This window comes from Ambystoma mexicanum, chromosome 14 (genome assembly GCF_040938575.1).
Source record: "Ambystoma mexicanum isolate Mex_15411 chromosome 14, UKY_AmexF1_1, whole genome shotgun sequence".
In the NCBI taxonomy this organism is placed as follows: Eukaryota; Metazoa; Chordata; class Amphibia; order Caudata; family Ambystomatidae; genus Ambystoma; species Ambystoma mexicanum.
The window spans coordinates 229,884,944-229,909,275 of record NC_090940.1 but is presented as its reverse complement, the minus strand read 5'-3'; positions in this window follow the sequence as shown (position 1 = coordinate 229,909,275).

The window sequence follows — 24,332 nt, the reverse complement described above, 5'->3', positions numbered from 1 at the left end:
TAGGTAAAGGGGTGAACCATGAGTTAAAAATGCGCGAGGGGTTTGGCCTTGCGCAGTTTAAGAGGTGCAATTGTATTTATAGCATTAAGTAGGGTATGCTTGAAAAAATCCACTAAAACCGTAGGGTCTGAATGTTTAGCACTGGTGGCATTGATGATCGGTTGTAGTAGAGCAAGCAACTTCTCCACTGTTAAGTTGCGATTATTCCTAGTGTGGGTGGGTGGGGCATGGTTGAGAGGGTTACTCTGGTTCCATTCATCCTTTATCAAGAATGATATAATGTGATGGTCTGACCAAGCATACAACGTGTTGAATAGGATGTTGATGTTGCAATTGAGGTCGGCTAGCCAGTCTAGCGTCCTCCCTTTGCTGTGGGTGGGTTCAGAAATAGGATGCCAAAAGCCTGATTCTGTGATCATATTGGCTATGGCAATTGCCTTTGTATCCTTTACATCTTGAAATCCCAGGTTCAGATCCCCTAGTAGGATAATTTGTGATCCTGGCTTAGTATTTTTTGAGAGGAGGAGAGTAATGTCTTCTTCAAAGGAGGATACAGGCCCAGTTGGTCTGTAAACAAGGTGGATAGTAATGGTTAGAGAGGCAGATTTGGGTACCTTGACGGATAAAAGTTCTGCAGACTGGAATGATTGGTTGGAGATGGGCCTAAGGCTTCAGGCAGTTTTCGAGATGAAGGCGACACCCCCACCTTTGCCCAACTGGATTCTCTATGAAGTCGGATGATGGAATACTCATCTGGGATGGCGAGTGAGAGAGAAGTCCCTGCCGCCGCATGAAGCCACGTCTCTGTGATTGCTAGAAAGTCAAGGTCTTGGGATGTTATAAGATCAGCAATATCTAGGGCGTGTGCTGGCAGGGATTTGGCATTGATTAGAGTGCCCTTGACTGAGGTGGTGGACTTATTGGGCATATTTATTGTATGGGTGGTGCTTCTCTTAGATGGGGTGGTGTGGTTCACAGTGTTCTTAGTAATGTTGACTATCTTTGTTCTGGTGGGGAGTCTCTAGTGATCGTTGTGGTTTTATGGTTAGGTAAGGCGTGTGCAGACGAGAATCTCAATCCTAGTCTTTCATTTCTCTTTTTCAGTGAGCAGGGTTGGTTAGGAGTAGGTTTTTTGGTAAATTGTTTGATCCACTAGGCTGGTGTATTGAGGTACCGATTGCTCTGGAATTTTTGTGTGGTCGGTGTGGTTTTAGCAGCTACAGGAATGCAAGGGGCAAAAAGGTGGTAGGTGGTATGCTATCGGAAGGTGGGAGTTTCAATGGCATGCTAGTAGAATACTGAGGGTTCTAGTCATAGTGCTCCTGTCATTACCGGGCAGCGGGAGGTGATAACTGGTATCACTGGCAGTCTTAGAATGTTGGAGATGTGAGCTGAGCATAATTGGAATCTATGAGGTGGTGAGGAGGAACATGAACATGGCTTAATCCATGGATAGTTAAACTAGGGTCTTAAGCATTGATGCCAAAGTTAGATGCAGGGATATCAGGAAGGCTACTGCAGGTTTGTGACAGACTGCCAGATGCGCAGGAGCGGCTCTGGATTCATGAATACGTATAACATTCAGCGGTACAGATTATGGACAGGATGTAGCATTCAGGGTTGTCTCTGAGTGGGCAGATTGGAGCATTCAAGGATAACGCTAAGATGGGCAAGAAGTAGCATACAGAATTGTTGCCAGATGGGAAAAGATAATACAAAGTAAGCAAGATACAGCATTCAGAGTTATTGCCAAATGGGCACAATACAGTATTCAGGGATATCTCAGGTTACTACCTATCAGATTGATAAAGGAGTTGTTAACCGTAGCAGTAAGTAATGCTCAGCGGCAGTCAAGCAGACGTTAGGAGTGAGAGAGTTGCAAGCTGAAGAATATGACATGTGAGGTGAAAATAAGGTCATAGCGCAGGCGTGATGTTGCAAATGGAAGTCGTTGAGATGTATTAGGGTCAGTAGACTGAGAGGAGGCACTTACTAGCGGTATGTGGAGGTGAGTTTGTTGTGTAATAACAGTCCACCAGGGGGTGGAGTGTTTTCTGGAGCCACGAGCGTGGGTGCTTGTCAGAGGAGTAGTGGAGGCGGATCAGATGTCAGGCAGCGTTTCTGGCCTTTGGCTTTTGGCGTCTCCGGAACAGGCTCAGGAGAGGAGCCTTTTCAGTGGGCCTTCGCAGGGGGCTGGCTAACGCCTGCGGGTCTCCTGGTTGGCCATATATGGATGCCTAGAGCCAATCAGGAATCACAGAGGGCATAGGTGGTTTCCAGGGCAACAGCAACTCCAGGAAATGTGGTGATCATACGGCGGCAGCCATTTTGACGCTATGTAAGCATATGGCTTCACAAAGGGGACATGTGCAAGACAGGACAATAAAGGTAAATTTTCTCTTCAAGTCGCAAGAATCTCCTTTGTGCAAATAGCGGCACGCAGTTGGTCGGGATTTAAGGCAGAGCACTATGGTCAAAAGATGATTCGCTACACTCCGTGAAGCGCAGCCCAGGGGCTTACCTCCTCGATGAGGGAGAGGCGGCTGCAGATGTTGCACTGCTCCTGCAGTGCACGATGCGAGCGGGGCCTTGCTATGCCATCCGAGGCTCCCAGAAGGGGGAAGCGATGCGAAGTTGTGTCAACCAAAAAGCTCCAAATTCGAACAAAGATTACTCAACGCGTTTCGGAATATCAATCCGTCATCAGAGCTTAAAGCTCAATCTTCATGTCAAGTCCTTGTAGCATCAAACACAATTTCATCTGTGCACCTGTAATGTTTCAGGTAAACTATGTTAATATAGGTAATCTTCATAGTTTAGAATGTGCATACTGTTACAAAAATAAAGCACTGACCTCCAGTCACCTATTGAGTTTCTCACTGTGGTATGCACCCTACATAATAAAAATAACCTGTGTTAGCGGAGTCTACACATTCATGTCATACTGAACTTAAGACTCCATCGAAAAATGTAACCTGCTTACCCAGCTTCTACAGTTCTATGATCAATCTGAAGAGGGAAGCATGTCGCCTGTGTCCCATTCGTAAAAGCTGCAAGTAAAAAGAACAAAGAGCTGTCTAAGGCTCCTGTGTGTGAGTTCTGACATGGCCAATTTAAGCAGGGTAGAGGGAACACTGTGGGTGTACTAACCGCCCCCTGAGGTGAGCTGCCGTGTTGGGATGTGAAGGATAGTATGCATTATGCCGATAACTGTGGGCTTCTCCTGATTCATAGTGCATTCATCATCCTCATATTCGCTCGGATACGAGTCTACAGACTAAGGGCCTCATTAGGACTCTTGCAGTATGGGTTTAAAGGCGCCGTTAAAGGTGCCGGCGCCGTTAAACTCATACTGCCCTATTGCGAGGTTCCCTCGCGGGACCCGCTCTGGATGTCTGGTTATTAACGTGCCCGTTGTAAGCTCCCTCCCCATTCCCATTGAGGCCTATGGAGGCTCGAATGGGGATGGTCTGGGTCCGGGTTCCCTGAATGGGCAAATACCGGGCCCTCCAAGGTCGGAATGGCCCGGTATTTCCCCATTCAGGGAACCCAGACCCGAGTTTGGAGGCAGCCATGCCCTTATTAAGGGCATGGCTACCTCCAAACTCCTAATGAGGCCCTAAGAGTGCTACAGGCTCCCCGTCTGCACTTACCTGGTCTGAGCCTGTCAGTCCCTGTGCCGACCATCTGAACACGCGCAGTCGGGCGCAATATTTATCTCCGGTTGCCTTGGCTACCTGGCGCATGCACGGTGGCATGTATCCCTCAGTCCCCACCATATTAGTGTGGCCTAGTACGATCAGGTGTCCCTACTTGTCAGAAGTATAACTAAGTGTCAGCTCTCTTTGTGAGTCACAGAGAGTTGATGAGTAAATCCAAAGATTAAAGGGCACTAAGCCAAGAAGTCGACTCATTGCCCGCAAGCAGAGGGTAAAGCGGGATGCAGGGCAAATGGCTGAAATGAGAGCCTGGTGCCCTACACCGGCAGGACAATATAGGTGTGGACCAAATTAGTGGGTCATGATTCTGGATGGCACTACTTAACAAATATTCCTCACTGTGGTGAGGCGCCCCTTGCTGTCTGTCTGACTTGATGGTCAGCTGACACTGCTCATCAGGGGTAGAGACCAGCTCAGGGAAGAAAAATAATAATTTATTAGGAGATGCAGATTTTGGAACCCATCAAACTAACACTAACAGGATTTCCTCAATGTCTGTGGAACTCTTAAAGGAGAAGCGGGACGCCGGGCACCCAGCCAGGGTACGGCTTGGTGCTCTACTACCGCAGGATACTTGTGTTGAGCATTAACAGCACAGAAAATAATATTGGGCATGCAAAGCCAGATGTGATGTCATATTGAGTACAGTGGTGCTTCTCGCAGAGAAGGCTAGCATAACTGTTTGTGGTGGAGAGCCTGTTACTACTTTTCTGACTCCATGGCCAGCTCACAGTCTTCGTTGGAAGTGGAAATAAACACACAAGCCAACAGTACCCAAATAAATACACACCATCGGGTATTAAAAATGGCAGCTTGCTTTCATTGCTCATAGCCCTTAGCCCCGCCCCTGTAAGAGGCAATTACTAGAGACTTAGGCTTCCAAGGCCCATCACTGCTCCCTTGTTTGACACACCAGTTCACAGTCTTGAACTGAGTCAGGTGAAGGTTCCAGTATAATATATGATGGTACAGACCGCGAAAGACGGCACTGAACAAGGGGCTCACACATAGCACATCAAGTCATAATCACAGTTCATCCCTTGTGGACTCAGTGAATCAAGTATGTTGATCCATACAATTTCCCTCTGAAGTAGACTTGTGCTCTGTCCACCTGGTTTTGGCTTTACGCATTGTCATGCCTACATAATAGAGGCCACATGGACACTTGAGCATGTACACAACACTCAAAGCATCACAAGTACAGGAATGTTTGCGATCAATCACTTTCCCGGAGTGGGGATGTGTTATACTCTTGCCCTTAATGATGTTGCTGCAGTTTGACAGTTGTAGCATGGTAATATGCACTTGTATGGTGTTTTCCACGCTGGTTCCATCGACAGCTCAGCTCTCACCAAAGTATTACATAGGGCCTTGCTGTTCCTGTATGCAAAGGTAGGCAGGTGTGGAAACAGATTCTGTAGTTGAGGATCCATTTGCAACATGGACCAATTCCATTCGATAACCTACTTTATCTTGTTACTCTGTGTTGAGTATGTTGTAACATAAACCAACAGTTGTCCCTGCTAAGGAGGTTTGGGTGTCAACAACTTTCTCTGCTATGGTGGTGAGAGCGGTGTTGTTATATCCACTCTTCAGAAACGTATTCTTCATTGTCATAGCTTGCCTTTGTATTCGTCCATCTCAGAGATATTCCTCCTATACCTTAAGAATTGGCTTGTAGGAACACTGTCGATTGTGTGTTTCGGCTGAAAACTGGTGGCTGATAACAAGCTGTTCCTGTCGGTGGATTTGGTAAAGATTCTCGTACTGAGAGTCTCGCCTTCACAATAAACCTATACATCCAGGAAACTGATCAATGTTTCACTTGTTTGTGTCCTGAATTTGATTCGTGGATGCATCCCGTTCATCATCCGTTCATCATCCGTTCATCATCCGTTCATCATCCTAAAGAATTTGAAAATGAAATTACCCCAGTGCTCAGAAAGGGCACCTGCTGGCACAATGAGTAGAGCAAGGGTCTTCCATCAGCAGTAGTGGTGTGTTTGAGGCACGTAAAAGGCTCTGTTCATGCCAGGGAAGTGGCAGAGGAAGGGAAAGGTCATTTAGTTCTAAATGCATTTTTTACAATTTGAAAACTTAGTTTTGTGTTTATTTTGATTGCAATAGACTCTGAAATAATGGAAGAAACCGTGATACATTGTTTCATTGATATTCTGCAGGTGGACCCCACTGGAGACACACTTCATGCAACATAATAATTCCGCAGATTAATTTGCATGGGCGATGATTGTTTAGAGGTACACCCATCAAGGCTTAGTGACCATAGCATGCTCTTTTGTTATTTTGGTGATGGTTCATCTGCCACAACTGAAGAAGGTCCCACTAATCTGGCGATTGACGTAGAAGGTTCACGCATTAGACAGAATGATGTTAACTTGCAGAAACCTAATGGAAACGTTAGGGGAGACTGTGAACATGCATCTGCTGTCTGGAAATGGAATACTTTTAATCAGGATAGATTGTACGGTTATATTAAAGTATAATCGAGACAACATTTCCGGTCAGCTGTTGCAAGAAATCAGGTATGAAGATTAGAACAGCTCACAAACATAATTTTGATAAGCTTGTTCATGAGAAGAAGTTATTAAGGAAACGAATTTGAGAACTAAAAAAAAAACTGGGCTGGAGCCCTCCCAGATATTTGGGGAGATAAAGAAAGGCAGGCAAACATATAAGAACTCGATTAGGCAGCATAGACATCTCTACTAGGGAGATGGGGAGAACATGTTGGAGGCCCTGATTAGGAAAGCAGATGTACATTTTTGGGAGCGTATTAATGGATTGGAAGTAAGCAAGGTGATAATCCATTGAATGCTATACAGGAAGAAACCTGGGTTGAATATGTTGGTAATCTATACATGGAGACCACAGAAGGCTCGGTTTCGGCCCCCTGTAGCAAATGATACCGTGTGGAAGGTTACATTTGATATACATGAGATCCTTTTGCCTATTCATAAGCAGCCACAGAATGAATCTAGGTAAACCTAGACCTATAAAAAGAATACTGCATTCTTTGCTTTTTCACAGAGTATTTGGGAGTTATATTAAACTATTTCAATCATATTCTCCCACTCACAATATATGTGCATCTTGTAGGAGTAGAAATCGGCAAAGTGATTTGACAAACACATCGCAAGAAATGTAGAGGTAGGATCACCACAAGTAATCCTCAACGTCATTCTGATTATCTTGTGTCTACTTACACTAAGGACAACTGCAAACTCTCTCTAGGCGTACTCGTGAATTGCTAAAGCCACTGCTGGAAGACTCTAGGGTATCAGGTATATAAACTGTGAACTAACACATGGAAGTGGGGGAACGCTATTCTACCCCTATCTGAGGTTTACAAAGGATAACCCCTTGATTGGATTTTACTGGGTCTGTGGGTTGTTGAGGGTAGGAATTTTGCTTGCAACAAGACTGGCCACCCCTTCAGATGCTGCATTGAACGAGTGGAGAGCCTGGAAAAATAGGCTTCAGGAACGGTATAACGTCGTTTAATCGCCAGTCATTTCTACGACTGGCTTTTAACGTGTACAAAATTACGAAAAAGGTTCACAACATTTTTTAGGGGCAGATAAGGGTTTGGGGGTAGGGAATAGGTAAAATAGGTGGGGAGAGGGGTTTGGGACGGTGGTAACCCCCCCCCAAAAAGAAAACATTTGATTACCTTTTTCGTAATTTGGTACATGTTTAAAAAGGCATTTGTTGTAATGTCTGACGATGAAAGAACATAGAACCGGAGGAACAACAACAGGAAAAGGCTACATTGATTGCAGAACTTTGATTTCATTAAAATAACCTTAGAGCCATATTAGGACCCCAAACACCAGTTAATTTACTAATGCATGACCATGATGTTGCCTCTAACAGCTCCGAGAGGGAGATCTAATTATTTGAGGGATAACACTGGTCTAAACCCCAGGAACAATTAATAAACTACACAGTTTTGGATGGGAAAGGCTAGTGTTTTTATTAATACAAAGCATTGTGTCCTGGCCTCATTAATGGTTAATCAATTCTTTATTTAACCTATCGGTCAACTGGTTGGTTAAAAGTCAGGGTTTTCAGTGTGGTAGCGATGACTTGATTTAAGAGGACCTATAATATGCAGACCAGGCCTGGCAGATTTGAGACTTAAATGTCTATTCATGTGGAACAGTTTGGATTGCTGCTCAGTCAGAAAGTCAGTTTCCCAACATGCACAGCTCATCATTGCGTCTGAGCTCAGGGCGAAATAGAATAATGATGAACCAGCCCTGCATAATTTGTTGGCGCTAGGGCCATGAATGGTGGCCTCAACTTCTTAGAGAAGAGAGGAGACAGTCTAATGAGTAGGTGAGTGTCAAATGCTCCTCTTAATCATTGAAAACCTATCAGTTGGCCTTTACGAACACAATACCCACACTAAATTGTGTTTACAAATCACTGCACACAGGCTATGTTGCTGCAGGTAGGCTCACCTGCCGAACAACCAATCCACAAGTACAGCATATGATGGGCATGCCTGTTGGCACACGCCAAACATCCAGCAATTTTCAATGTATGTACACTAACCCAAACTTTGGCATCCCTTCTTAAGTCACTGCCTACTTTTAGTGCTGCGTGCCATGGTTTACAAGACTTGCACGGATATTGGCGGCAATTCACTGATCAACACAGGAAACCGAGCAATGAGTAAGAGGAGTACTAACACGCTACATCATGTTTCCAGATCTTTACAATCAATACATGTTGTGACTAATAACTCACATCTATTATACTTTGCTTTAATGGCCTAAGGTCCTGGCAAAGGCGAAGTTTGAAACAGCAATTTCATGAAATGTGCTCGTAAACCAAACACATGACCTCATCTTTTGGACCATTTGTTGACTCTGGGGACGCAGGCCATTGGAGAGTGCCAAAGAATATTTAATTGGTATAAATCTTGAATCTGCTTGCTGGGGCACAGATTCTCCCCGTATACATTTCAGGGAGAGTACTCTGGGCCAGCGCTCCGCCAGAACTTGAGAACATTGACAATAGATATGAACGTCTCGGTATCAAAAGACCAAATTCAATTCAGGAGATATTAATCTGATTAGCCAACTGTGAATGGGATATGCTCCATCGGGCATGGTAGCCAAACTGGGCAGATGGAGAAACCTTTGCATTCACTCTGCAGGTATATAATTAGATTTGCAACAGGATCAGTTTACAGGCACTGGGTTTAAAAGATTGTTTCAAAGAGACGTGCAGAGACGTAAGGAGCATACGGGGTTGTTGGAAGAACAAGATTTAACGCGAAGAAAGCAAATTCCTTGGCCTGCTGGGGATGCATTTAAAAATTAGGCACATTTGGCAACGCATACAGCATCCCAGCAACACGGTTATTGGCCCACCTTTGTGCATGACACAACACTGGGAATTCAAGAGAACAAAACAACAGGAGTACATGACAGACGTCTAACTGGAGAAAAAAAAAACTGAATAGCTACAAAAGTACTAGCAGACATCTGGTTCATTGCAAATAAACAAGTTGCAGCTCTGTGAACTGTTTGTCATGGTTTAAAGACTATGCACAACATATCACTACCCTGGAAGCCAATGAAATGTTGCTGGCGCTAAAGGCCTGCATTTGGGTAAACATGCATACCCACAATGCTTTTCTCCTGTGGCCCTGAACTGCAGGTGAACTTCGAGTGAAGGGTACCGGGCGGCGCTCTGGCATGCGACTTATTCTACTTTTACATTTAAGGTGGACGGTTATATTTTAAAGCCTTTTGAAACCCACCATAACGTTGTTGATTTGTGCTCCATGTCCCAACGTGCCAACCACAAGGCTGTCAGACTATACTGCACTGATGCTACCAAATATGTGTGAAACCAGCCAGCAGTTGTTGGCAGCCTTGAGGACTGTCTAGATTGGGCCGAAAAAGCTTTGTGTAAACTAGCACTGCTTTGTGTAAACTAGCACTGCACTGCAAGACAAACACATGTGTGTGGAGTTAAAGGCTTGCATTTGGGCTAACTTGCATACCCAGAATGCTTTGCTCATGTGGCTCTCCGTTGCTGAACTTCCAGTGATGGCTATTGGGTGTCACTGTGGCATTTGTGAGTTGTATCAAATGGATTAGTCTATTTTGCATTTCCCGAAAGGGTAGGCAGTGATGGAATATACCATTCGGCATCTAGTAAGAGTTGTATCTGGTTTGGAGCAACCTTTTATAAGGTGCATTCCTGTTTGAAGTGCCTGTAATGCCATTTTAAACCTTTCATAATAACAAGGTCTGCACATTATACGAGTTATCTTGTTATACTATACAGAGCAAGGCTACGCCTTGCCTGTGGTTGATGGACACTATCAACAGAAGGAAACTGATAAGCAAGTTCTATTTCTTGAGTCTTTCTTCAGTCCTTGCCCTTTCACCCGGCACTGCATATGTAGCCTTGAGTCGCGCGGTTTGTGGTTGATCTGTGAAATATGCGACCTGTCTGGCAACAGGAGACCACTAGAGCGTCCCCACCCCAGTAAGAGGGGCGAGACTGACATGAATGTCAGTTACCAGTTACTCAAACAGTGTTTCAATTGAATGTCCACCCAGTAGTGTGACCACCTGTGGCAAAGCCCAGGACCCCCCCAATAATAAGGAAAGTAGTTAGGCAAAGTCAACTTGCCCCTTATAGCACTACTGCCCACACAGGTAAACCGGGAAATCCTAAACATCACCAGAAATGTTAAGTTCCCCAAACGAGTCCTTTAGAGCGGTTTAGTGAATATGAACATTAACACAGACTACGCGCTGGCATGCAGTAGGGATGTCATGTTAGCTTTAGAATCTCCTCACAACTCCTTTGACTGCATATCAGTGATATCCTTTGCTCTGGAAGTCACGAACGTGTCCATTCTGGTGGGGGCCACGGGTAGACAACAAACACAAACATCCACTTTGGCACCCTGAGACCCTTGGGTGTGCGGCGCCGTATACAAAAATAAAAATAAATAAATAAACACAGAAGAGTGATGGAGTGAGCGACAGGGAGAACTGGCACATAGAAATGAACACCAGCATGAAAGTTAATGCAAATGCAATGCTGTGCTAGAGAGCTTACATTCAATACAATGCACACAGATTTGGCTTTTGCACGTACGTTCTATACATTTACCCTAGGGCCAGTGCAGCCACAGTTCCCTTCACTTCTTCTCTGGCAGGACACTACATAGATATGTGGCTGCTTTGTACTCTGAGTAACGGGTATTTAAGAAGGACGTCTGCCGAGGAAATGTAACTTTGGAGTACTTTGTTACATATGTCATAAGCAATGTAAAGCAGTTTGCTACTAGAGTTAAAGTACTACAGGAAATGTCATTAGGCAACGCTGGCACGTTACATTATGTGATTCCAAGTCTCACTATTAATTCTCCTTGGCTGCCTTCTCACTATCTGCCATTCACTATGCTGGTATCGCGTGAATCCCTAAAACACACCCAAGCAGGAATTATCATTAAGTACATGAAGATGTATTCATTGTTTATTTCAAGCAGAGTTATTCTGAATAGGGTGCCTGAGGCGTCAACCCAGCCAAGTAAACAAACCACATTGGCTGTAAATAATACCTGCTGGGAACAATTCCTCCTTGGGTGTGTTCTAGGTATTCTCAAGTTCCCAGCAGAGATGGAGATCACCCTTTTGTGAAAATACCATCCTTTCTCTCCCTGATATGTAATCTCACTATATAGAAAGCAGAACATCTGTTTGTTCCTTATACAATTCCTCACCGTTCCACAAACCTGCACCAGATTGTGCATGTTAGGACCCTCTGGACATTACTGGCTACATAATATTTGGACACCCCACCCCTTTCCCGGGTTTCAGCCCCATCACACTTGAGACGGTTGCCTGAAATCAGCGAAACATCAATGTGGTCGTAGAAGGACCAGACATGGCTCACTTTAAGCATCTAAACGCTAGGAACAAAACTCAAAGGCTCGGAACACATGTTTCAAGACCCTAGGGTGCACCGTTTCCGAGATATTTGCACTGCAATGCACCTTCATGCCCTGCACCACGCCTGGGTGAGGTGACAGGTGGGGAGAGTGCATAGAAGGTCCCATTATGCTGCAGCACGCAAACTCTTGCCTCCCATCCACGTCTGCTCCGGGGTATGTCAGCCAGCCACATGCGCCCATTTTCAGTGATGTTCACTTCCGAGTGCAAAGCACATCAAGCAATAAACGGCTCAGAACAGTGACCTACAGGATCATTGATTTTCAATAAATGATGTTTGTATTATCATGTCTGTCGAGTATAGCTTTGTGAGCTCGAGGAGACCACTTTTTTGATAGAGGCTTGTGGGATGTGGTCAAAATCAGATAGACAAAAGGCGGATTCCCAAAGCAAGCTACCTACTGGTGTCACACTACTGAACTGGTTTATGTGGACTAAGTTGAGGCAACAGTAAATCACATTCTTGTGTCAAAACAAATATCACAAGGTATGCACATAAGCTAGCATTTCAAAGGAAAGAATGTTTTTAATTAAAATTTTCTAATACATGTTAAAAAAAATGGAACATAATGAGTCCAGTAGTTAAAAAAACACAAGACAAAGCAAAGAGAAATCACAGTCCTGTAAGGCAAAAAATCATGTGCAAACAATCACGTGAATCTATTTGCTTGATTCGAATTGTACATCAAACCTATTATATTTTTAAAGGTGATGTTAGTAGTGACAAGAGTGACTTGGGAATATCAGTGTGTAAAAAAAAGAAAAACAACTCCAATGTGAAGTTTCACATGGTGTTGATCTAGTGATCAAGAGATTTAACCCACAGCATGTGTATATTCTTGTGTCTTTGTTTGTGTAAAATCTGTTTTTCATGTTTTTACGGAGTTTTATGTAATGTGATCATTTTATGAGTACTATTATCTATGTGTTTAATAAAAAGATATTTTAAGGTTTATAAGAGAATTTTGGGTTAACAGATATACCTTTTGTCATAGGAATTCGTGGGTTTCAGACACATATCAACATACCTTCTTTTTTGAAGAATATATAGCTTAACCGTGTGGTAAGAAGCGTATGATCCCCCATTACACGGTCCAGGCCGTTTGAGAATGGAGTCTGACATTATACTGGGGATCTGAGACACACACACACCGTATGTACACAAGAGCCTGCTGAGGAGGGCAAGTCTTCCAGCATGCTGGCGAAGGACAGAGATGGCAAGAACCATAAATTACCAAGGAGGCAGAAAGCCAAAGCCAGACCTCAGACAAAGACAAACTGCCAGAACATGAGAAAGCCCATTGAGTGGAAAGATTGACCCACACATGATCCAAGGGACTGAAAACCAAGCTAGCAAAGCACGCAGATGTTATATTCTAGGATATGGAGTTAAAGTCCCAACGTGCTCTTTGTATGAGACGGAGAAGACATTGCAAAATGAGAAGGCTGCATTCTGAGAATTGAAGTTACATTCCCAAAGTGTACTCTAACAAGAATGAGATTGAATACCATTAGAAAAACACTGCATTTAGGGACCTGAACTAACGTTCCAACAGTATTAAGAACAAGAGATACTTTCAGCAGAATATGACAACGCTGAATACTTGGGATTGGACTGCAAATTTTGAAAGAATTAAGTGGAAAATAGAAGAAAGACAAAACCTTGGAGACAGTTGTGGGATCCTATAAAAATCAGTGACAGCCTGAGATAATAAACCCAGTATGAGTTGTCTGGCTATGACCTCAACTAGAGAAAGACATTTCTGGGCTAGTGAACATCTCTCATAAAGTGAGTACTACAAAAGAAAGAGGGGAAACTCAAACCACTCGACTGGTAGCTCTGGGACAAGGAGAAGATTGCTCAGATGCTATTGGAAGGTAAATCACACAGATAATTCAATCCTGGAAGGAGTGGAGGGAAGAGAAGTGTTGGGACTGAAAAGCTACATGATGTAAAGAGGGGAATGTGGTTGATGAGGATCATACCTTAGATACCTATCACTCATCATTCATTATTAAGAATCTAGATCCTACTGAGAACTGAAACATTACATCTGAAAATAAATATTGTTTTACTTAATCACTATTTCAGTTGTTTTAGTTTAATGAACGATCCATGACCACACTCGGAAGCTATGATCAAAAGTCACTATCAGCAATTTGAAGCCAGGTCTTTTTAACAAATGTGAATTCAATAAATCAAGAGCTTTAAGTGCATACTTAAAATGTGAAGGGAACATGTACAACTACCAAGATCAGATGCTGGAGGGTCTTCTGGTAACTACTAAAGTGATCGCACCTTTGTTCTTGGGCTTACATTGCTGGTGAAATCCCACCAGAATGAGCCTAAAGCAGACTTGAGCATAGCGAGGGTCTCGGTGAGGGCAGCAGAAATTCCTCCCACTATTTGCCCCAAACACTGGCCTTTCCCTGCGGTGTTGATAGGAGCCTGTTCAGGGAAATTGCGGCTGCCCAACTTCCCTAACAAAAGAACAAACAATGATTGCTGTCATGAGAATTAGTGAAGTGTGTATGTCCACCCAATATTTCTATGGTGGCCATGAAATAAGAGGGAGAGAGCTCCTGCGGGCTGGTGTGGGGCCCTGATACAGGTAAGTGGTGCAGAGAACAGTGCACAGCGTGGCATTGCGAATCTGTGGTGAAGGGAGTCTGGGAATGTTCTTAGGGGCCGTGGGGTTGGCTGAGGAGAGGAGTCTGAGCAACATGTCAGGCACCTGAGGAACGTTAGAGATGACTGTGGAGAACACGGTGGGTGCAGAGGTTTCTGCCCTACTCGTGTGACATCTGTTTGGTTGGCATCTCTCATTTTAGGTCAAAGTACTTAAATTATGTATTCCAAAATTGGCACTTTCTATTCGTTTCTATGAAACCAACATATACTTTGCCTGATGGCTGTAACACAACATGTGTACATGCATCAATTGGACTAACTAGAGGGTTTCACGTTTTCTTTTGAGGTGTACAAACTAGCATGAAAGGGATAATGTTTTGTCGCATATTTTGTGTTTTCTGTTTTCCATCCTGTGGAAAATGCAGATTGCTCTGTTTAATAACTATTTTAGGTATGATACAAGATATCATATACAATGGTCTGGTGCAACCAGGGGCATGATCATGGTGTCATCTTTTGCAAATGCTCTCATGTATCACTTTGAGGCTGTACTGTACCAAGTCAATATAAATGGAGCACTAATGTCATAGGGCCTCATCACGAACCTGCCGAATTACCGCCTAAATCATTTACTGTTGGAGCCACTTGGTCCCAGGGGCTTAACATAGGATGATGAATGGTGGCAAGGCAGTGTAAATCCCCATTTATGGAGGCCATTAGACTCTGTGGGGATTTTGGCACAATTACTGTGAGTAATTCTGTGCAGTAATTCTGCCGATTTTTGGAGGTAATGTGGAGGATTCACCTCTATCCTTCGCGGGGCGGGGTGTGAATCCTCCATTTTACCTCCAGATGATTCACCTCCAGCTTTTTGCTGGCGCTGAATTCCCCCATTTTACCTCCAAACTCTGAATGTGTCAGTGCTGTAAAAATGACAGTAGTTCTGTTACTGGCCAAAAAAGTGTTGGTAACAGAATTACTGCCACTTTTTATCTCACCACCAAAATCAAATCGGGCCCAGTATATCGTATCTTTTAGTTGACTTTAATTCATTTATATATGGCACAGCCAAAATGGCCCAGAGGCATACGGGCGCCAAGACCAAAGGTCTCCAAACACAGATGGCAAAAACACACAAAACTCTACTCTAATCTCCCTAGATTGTCAAAACAAGATATGGGACCTCCTATTCAAATAGAAGAGTTTTGAGCTTTTTCATGAACAGTTCAAGCGACTCACAACTTCTAAGGTCCAAGAGCATTGCATTCCAGTTTTTGGGCGCAGCTGCCCAGAAAGCGCAGCTCTTGACAAAGACAGAGCTGGTGGTGGGAATTTCCAATAACTTCAGGTGGTTCGACCTCAGGTTCCTGGTGATTTGTTTCTCCTCAATTTGTCATATCAACTCAAATATGAGAATTTTAAAAAAGAAGACATACACTGAACCAACTGTCCGTACTAGCCTTTGACTGTGCATGTGCTGCGGTTTTATTTAGCGCGTACTATCAACGATTATGTTCTGGCCTGATGACACAGATCAAAAGAATCATCCCGGGTAATCATGCAGTTACAATAAAGAAGTTAGAGATGTTTACTGGAGTCAGGGAAGTGATGTGAACTGGAGTCAGGGAATGTGGAAAAAGCAGTTAGTGATGTGGACGGGAGTCAGGGAATGTGGATAAAGCAGTTAGTGATGTGTACGGGAGTCAGGGAATATGGATAAAGCAGTTAGTGATGTGTACTGGAGTCAGGGAATGTGGATAAAGCAGTTAGTGATGTGAACTGGAGTCAGGAAATGTGGATAACGCAGTTAGTGATGTGTACGGGAGTCAGGGAATGTGGATAAAACAGTTAGTAATGTGTACTGGAGTCAGGGAATGTGGATAAAGCAGTTAGTGATGTGTAACTGGAGTCAGGGAATGTGGATAAAGCAGTTAGTGATGTGAACTGGAGTCAGGGAATGTGTTTATTCTGAGAAGATTAGCAATATACCAGAAAACAATAGATTTCCAGAGATGATAGCTTGCAAACAGCATATACTTTAATTTACACATACTTAAGACATGAAGCAAAAAAAGTGTAATACAAAATTGGGCAAGGTTATCCGTGAATAAACAGTTGATATAACTGATCCAGACACCTATAAACCTATCAAAGTGAAGTGTAAGCATGAGAATCGGGCAGTTAGAACAGAAAGACTGGCAGTCATTCCAAGATTGTTATCAACACAAAACTTTCCATGCCCCAGGTGCAATAATTGTAATAATATTCACTAGGGTAGCATTATACGCTTACAAATGACTGGTAAAATTATTTACTTGAAACATTCTGCACATTTTGATTAAAGCAATGTGGTTTATAGTGTTCCATGCCTATGTGGACTCGCTGTAAGAAAGACAAAAAGACAATCAAACATCTAATGGAATGAATATATATCTCAAATTAGAAATGGTGCTAAGGAATCTTGAGTGGTGAGGCATATTTTACCCAACAGGGTGCTAATAGCTAAGCCCTGCAGGACCATGAATGAGCGGGGTGAGGGGAAGGACTAGGCCCAGGCGTCAGGCTCATCTGCATCCTGTTCACTTGTCTCTGTTCCTCTGGTTTCTTGTCTGTTTTCTCTATCTTTTTGCAGTGCACATTTATAGTGTGTCAAGACTTAAATAGAAGTCTAAAGCCACCCTGATAGGGGTGGAATATGGCCATTAGACCATTACTCAGAGAGGTACAGTCGCTAACTCACAAAGCACTGTGCACCAGCAAAGACTGCCTTGGTTATAAGCAGGGGATTCACGCAGAAGGAGGAACGGCTTGATGTTTAGAACCTGCATTGTGCTGCAGAGAATTGTCACATGTGTTCTTTCTCCACCGTTTAGAAACAACATGCTACACATCAGAAGCTTAACTTTTGAGCAAAATTGCCAACAAAATATTTCATACTCATTCCTTACATATACACATTGCAATAGGCTTAGTTATTTGTTATTCGCTTCGAGAGCCAGTCGTTTACACATGTATGAAATGTACATCTGCTATCACAATTCGCATTAGCATACATAGACAAATATTAGCAGATTTATTTCAAAGATGGATATTTTAACTTTTTTAAATTTTTTGTATGCTAACAGTGAATCCTTATATTTGTACCATGCAATGTGGCAGATCAACAGAACACAGGACTTAAAATATAGTTCAAGACAATGCTTGACGCTTGTGGGAATGTGAAAGGGGATTAATGCTTAAAGGGTAAATGGGTTTCTCTACAAAGAAATTCTCTATTCTCTTTTAGGCTAATATTAACAGAAAGACTAGGGAAGGGATAACCTATATTGAATCAGGGTTTCCTGTCTGTCAGACACGTGTCTCCCACTGGTTCCCTAACAGGTTTATGTCCTACAGTCAGAGTGCTATCGTAACCAGCCCCCATCTAAATACACAAACACAGTTTCATGGATAAGAGCACCAGTATGCTTCTTAGCAACCTCCTTCTAAACATAGTCTCAGGAATTTAACAACAAGCACGTTTTTTGATGCTATACACACACTCAGTCGTAGGAATATAGCACATGTCACCCCTCACCCCCGCTAATCACGCTCAAGGGGATATAGAGCCCAGCGTGCCTTTTGAAACCCCCAGGGATACAGTGTCTATCTCACTTTTCTTTGATCTAGCACCCATCTTGCAGCTTGTACACCCCCAGGGATATAGTACTCAGCTCACTTCCTAGGATATATGGCCTGACTCATTAAGTGGTAAGGGATCAAGCATTCTGCTTGCTTTTGTAGCCAACTACAGAATGTCACCCTTGTGTTAGGTCACGCCTCTGTGGCATGGCATCAGAATGAAGCGTGTTCCCCTCAGGCCAATCAGGTTTCTCAGGCTTTTCAGTTTTCTCTGGTCCCTCAGCTCTCTCACATCCCTCAACCCTCTCAGGTTGCTTAGCTCTCTCAGGCAGGTATGTGTGTTGGGAGTCACCAGGGGTCGCAATTGTGACCCCTGGCAACTCCTGTGCGACCCCTGTCTCTGCTGCTGCAACCCCTGGGGTCTGCAGAGGCAGAGAGAAACCGAAAGTAAAGAGGGCTCTCAGATGAGAGCCCTCTTTACATTAATTTCTTGTTGAACTCAGTCAGACCTCAAAAGGAAATTATTTCTGTTACGGCTTGAATTTCTTTTTGAAGTTAGAATGACTTCAAAAAGAACCCTCTCTCCCTGGCCCCCAAAGGAATGGAACAGTGTGTCTCCCCTGTTCTGCGCAAGACAGGTACCAGAGCGTGTTCCTTGCCTGCGTAGAGCATGTGAGATAGGCCTGCCTGCAGAGGTGTTCCTCGGAGCAACAACGGATTTGAAGAAAGGTAAGAAAGTGGGATTTTTGTAAATGTGTGTGTGTCCGTGCATGAAAGGGTGTGTGTGTATGAATATGTATATTATGTAATGTGTATTAATGAGTACATGGTGTATGAGTACCTGGGTATGTGAGTGAATGGTGGATGGGTGCAGCGTAAATGACCATGTGAATGGTGTGCTTCTGTTCAATACATAGATGACTAAACTGTAATCTTCATTACTCCTAGCCCTACTCTTCCTCATCCCTGTACTTGCCTATGACGCATGTTGCCTCACATGTAAGTACTGGGACAAGGAAGAGATATGTGAAGGTAATGCTCGGCCAAAGGACTGAGCTTGTGGTTGGAGGAGGAGAGTTGGAGGGATAGGGGTTGTGTCAAGAGGGTCGGACAGGTGGGGGTGCACTATCACGGCATGGTATGTGTTATTAGTGTCTAGACTCACATTTTGGTACAGTGAGTCTTGTCATTTCTTAATATGTCATGATATTTTTACAGGGCATCTATAATAAAGTAAGTATGATAAGTGTTTATTACCTGTCTACACTGACATTTGGGTGCAGCCAGTCTAGCCATTTCTTACTGCGACATGGCATAATTATCTGGGCATCTATAATGTAGTAGGCATCATAAGTGTTATTGTGTGTCTAGATTAGCATTTTGCTGCAGCTAGATTAGCCATATCTTTCTGTCGCTTGACATTCTATACTAGGCATCTCTGATAAAGCAATCATGATAAGTGTAATCACCTGGCTAGACTGCCATTTGGGTGCAACTAGTCCTTACTGTGGCATTGTATATTTTTCTGGGCAGCTATGATAAAGTAAGCATGATAAGTGTGATTACCTGGTTAGATTGGCATTTTGGTGCTGCCAGTCTAGGTGTGTTTTACTGTGGCATGGAATTTTTTACTGTGCATTTCCAAGGCTACAGCAAACATGATAAATATTATTACATGTCTTGCCTACATTGTGCAGACAGTTTTGACAAACTTTCTTATGGTGGCATTGCTTTTTCAATAGCAAAGCCCTAAAATGGCACAGCGATTCAGCGCTTGCTGCTGCGATCTGCATTTGATCCGGTTCAAATCATGGCAAGGCCAACTCAGCCTTTCATTATTCTAAGATTGGTAAAGATGTACCAACTTCAGTTGGGATGATAATTGTATGTACGTACAAGCTGCGTACAATGCTTTGGCAAAAGCGCTATATTAATAATGAAGCCTTAATGCTCCTGTGTACTGGAAGTGACTTGAATTTTTGGATACTGTATTATCTCAGCAACTGGCAATGTAGGGGATCCACTTTTCATATAATGATAATACACGGCCTGCAGCTATAATTGCCGTAATATGGCCATATCTATAGCAGTGCCTCAGCCTATTTTGTGTGTGTGTGTGTGTTTATAGTTTTTTTAAGATCTTAACATTTTTTAATCATTTACTTCACAACTCTTAGTTTAGTTCATTACAAATGGCAATAAATTACTTCAGGCACAACATTTTTAAATAAACATTATAGACATTAGTACTTCTGTAGATATTGCCTTATAAATAGTGGCCAATTCTGCCACTTGACAACGTTTGGGACCTATCCTCATGCTTACTCTTGGAACGTTGTCACATTTAAACCATCTCTATCCTATTACTGCTAAAAGCTCCTTTTCCGTGTCATTTTCTACATGGTATGCACACCCATCTACATACACAGTCGGTAAATCCTTACATGTTTCTTCATTGAATGCCTTGTGTGGGGATTGCTCAAATTCATTCAAACTTGTCTCTAGCTCTGTGTCATCAGGCGCACACACATCTGCACAATCATGCAACTCGTCTAGTCCTTGAGCAACTGGGGTCTTTTTATTGTGTCCATATTTCACTGCTACGCGAAATCCCTGAAGTTCTAATGTCGCAGAAGTAAATCTTGACTGGACCAAATTCCCTGGTCTAATTCTCTTACTTTGCTAAAATTGCAGAGGCTGGTGATTTGTTTCAACAATCACCGGCTCCCCATGAATCATGGGGTGGAAATGTTCTAAAAAAGCCCAGACAGTGGTCAAAAGCGCTTTTTCGCATTCACTAAATTTGGTCTCTATCTGAGACAATGCTTTGCTAGCATATGCAATGGTTTTATTATTTGTATCATGTTTTTGATATAATACTGCTGACATTCATTGATCTGTAAATCCTATTCCTACAAAGAAATCCTGGTTTTTCATTGGATATGCCAAACATGGCGCTTCCATTAGACACTCTTTTAGCCTGGCCACTACCTCATTTTGTTCCTTTTCCCATTTCCAGGGTACGCCCTGCTTCAGTAATCTCGTTAAAGGTTGGTTAATATCTGCATCAGTTTCAATACATTTCTGTTGTAACTTGTCATTCCTAACAAACTCTTTAAACTTTTCAAATTAGCGGGATCCTTTAGTTTATGAATCACCTCTAACTTTTTCTTTTGTGGGTGTAACCCATGTACTGTCACTTCATGACTTAGAAAGTTTACCTTTTTTCTGCACCACTATGCTTTCTGTAAAGATGCTTTTGCCCAGCCTTCTGTAGCTGACTGAGCACATGTCTAATCTCATTGAAGTGGCTTTTCAGATTTTCATTTTTGATTAGCACATCATCCACCTAGACTACTGTCACCCTTTCAGCTGCATTTGGGAGCGTCTTGCTCAGGAATATCCCAAACTCACTCCCACGATTGACATACCCAAAAGGGGACCGCGATCACACATATTGCAATTTGTCAAATGAAAATGCAAACAAATGTTGAATATCTTCAGCAGTGGCACACACCAGTATCCACCTGTAAGGTCTAATGTGGTAAACATCTTTTACCCGTGATCCTGTGCAAGACCCTGATCAATAAATGGAAGAGGCCACCTCGAAACAGGTCAGTTTTTGTTTAAATCTCATAGATCTGCACACACGTGCCATTGGCCATTGGGTTTAGCACACCTAATGTAGGAGTATTTGATGTACTATGAATAGGCCTAATGATTCCTCTAGATTCTAGATTTTTTATTATTTCAGCTAGTGATTCCAAACATGCCAGTGGTGACCTATGTTGTCGCACAAATACTGGCTTGCTACCATGTCCTTCTGGTACTGTGGCAACATGCAAATCAGTCAGCCTGCTGTCATAGATCACTTGACTAAAAAACTGTTTAAACTCCATAAATATTTTTCTCAATTGATCATTTTCTTTCTCACTTGTGCAAGCATCTGCAGCTTGAATTTGCCCCTCTGCCATTTTAGAAAACTCTGGGAAGTCCTCCAAAGGAGGAACCTCTGTACTTTTGTTTAACCGTGTGGCAGTGTCTCTTTGGAGGGTTGCTTTACTCAAATATTTTAGAATATTGACCTCCATTTCAATATGCTGTTTTTCTCTTTTAGATCACTTAATTAGAATAGGATACAATCATCTTGACGACAACACACTATTTCACTGAGCTCATTAGGATACACAGACTGAACTTTAAAGATTGCTTTAGGCTTAGAATCCAAGGATTCTGGTAACTCACCTGTGCAGTAACATAGCTTTCAACGTTCCTGATTACTAGGTTACTGACATTGGCAGTGTAGTAAGATTTCTGTATTGCCATTCCTAATGCTGAGTTTTCTTACAAATGCATGTCTTGATACCCTTTATTGTCCACCAGGATTTGAATGGGTCCATCCCCAATCTCTATCAATGGTGTATATTTGCATTCTAACCCTTACTGCCTTATGGATTCATTCGGTCATACAAATGCATCAGAACCTTTTATCTGTTGTCCCTTTCTGTATTTTAATGCTACTGTAAATTGTCTGGTGAATGGAGGAATGGTAACATCCTTTCTCACCTGCAGTTCAATTGCATATGGTGTCATTTGGGCACAATGGTACGCTTGTCTCTTGTCTTCAAATCCAGGTGCGGCTCCACCCAACCTGGACCAAACCTTTTGATTTAGAAAGTCTAATACCATACACATCCTGTGCATGCTATCATTTCCCAAATAAAATTTGTTTTGTGTCCTGTTCACAATCCACACATTGAGATGAATACTCTTAGGACCAATTTTAATCTTTAACATGCATCTTCTTACAATTCTTTGTCGCAACTCAGGTTCATCTAGGCCAAAAATGTGTTGATTCTTTATTCTGAACTTTGGCATCTCCTTCCTGTCAATTACTTTCCAGAATATCTTTTCATTAATGAAACGCCTTTCATGTTCAAGCACCAAAGTGGCTTCAATAATTTCAGGATGCCCATTCACATGGAGAGGGATCCATGGCTGCCACGCTCCCATGTGTATTCCGTAGATGGATGAAATGTGTTTTTCTTTATTTACCTCTGAAGTGACATTTAGCAATGCAGCATGTTTTCATCTATTTCTGTTTGCTATTTTTTCTTGAGGTCCAAATAAATCTGCAAAGACTGCTCCTCTTTTTGTCCTTGCATTTCACCCTGACACATGAGAATGACAGTGACGCTGGGCACACAGCCAGTCTGAAGATATTCTTCCACTGCACTTTCTGATTTAGCAACAGTGTGGCATTCTTTTACACTGTTACTTTGAGTCATTATGTTGTTGGGTCTCAATGGCTTTTTAGCTAAGGACCACAATAGTCCATTTACCCCATCAATGAGGGGCAACAACCTCTTCAGGCAATTCTTCCCTATGAGAAAGGGTATTTCATTAATGGATGTGATCAACACTTCCTGCCTCATCCGATGCTTCTTTTTCTTTATGTCAACCTCAGTGACACCTTCAATAGGTATCTCTTCCTGATTGAAATTGTGCACACGGCCTTCATTTTGCCTCACCTTCATATGATTTTCTGGGGATCTCCCTTTATTGATACTTTTCACTAGTTCGTTTGACATTATTGGTGCTTAGGCACCTGTATCAATCATTGCAAATGCATTACATTTTTATTCAATAGTAATTGAGGTAAGACCCATCTTCAACTTCTTCTAGTACACAGAAGAAGTGTGAATTTTTGCTGACTTAAGGACTTATTTTTCTTAGCTCTTGTTAACTCTATGCTAGGCAAATGGTCATATGAAATGACATTTTATCCTCCTTTTTGCCCACTTCATTTTGAATTTTTGTGTCTATTCTCCTGGGCTCAGAACCCATTTGTGGTGTAGCCACTGACTCCCCCTGACTTGGGACCACTGGTGTTCACACCCCAATTTCTCATTGTACTTTTCTCACTGTCTTGGTCCTCGGCAGTTATTTCTATGCTGCAACCTTTTGACTGGGTATTTTCACAGGTGTCACATGACAGCCTGTCAACTTCTGGTGTATGACACTTATCTGCATTTTGCATGGAGCCTGTCATTTCTGTCCCTTGGAATATCTGTGGTTCAAAATACTAATCAGGTGACTGACCTGTACCCTCCTTTTGAGCCACTGTTCCCTCTGTATGGGTATCAACAGTATTCTGATCATCAAGTAAGGATAATCTATCTGCTGATCCTAACTCTTCGTTTTGTGTTTTATTTTCACATTGGATGTTCTTTTTAAATCTGCTTCTCTGTTCTTTGGGTTTTTCTTGTTCATTTATTTTCCCCCTCTTGCTCCTCTTCTTCACACACCTGAATAGTCTGGTTCAACTATAAATTGAACCACACTCCTTTC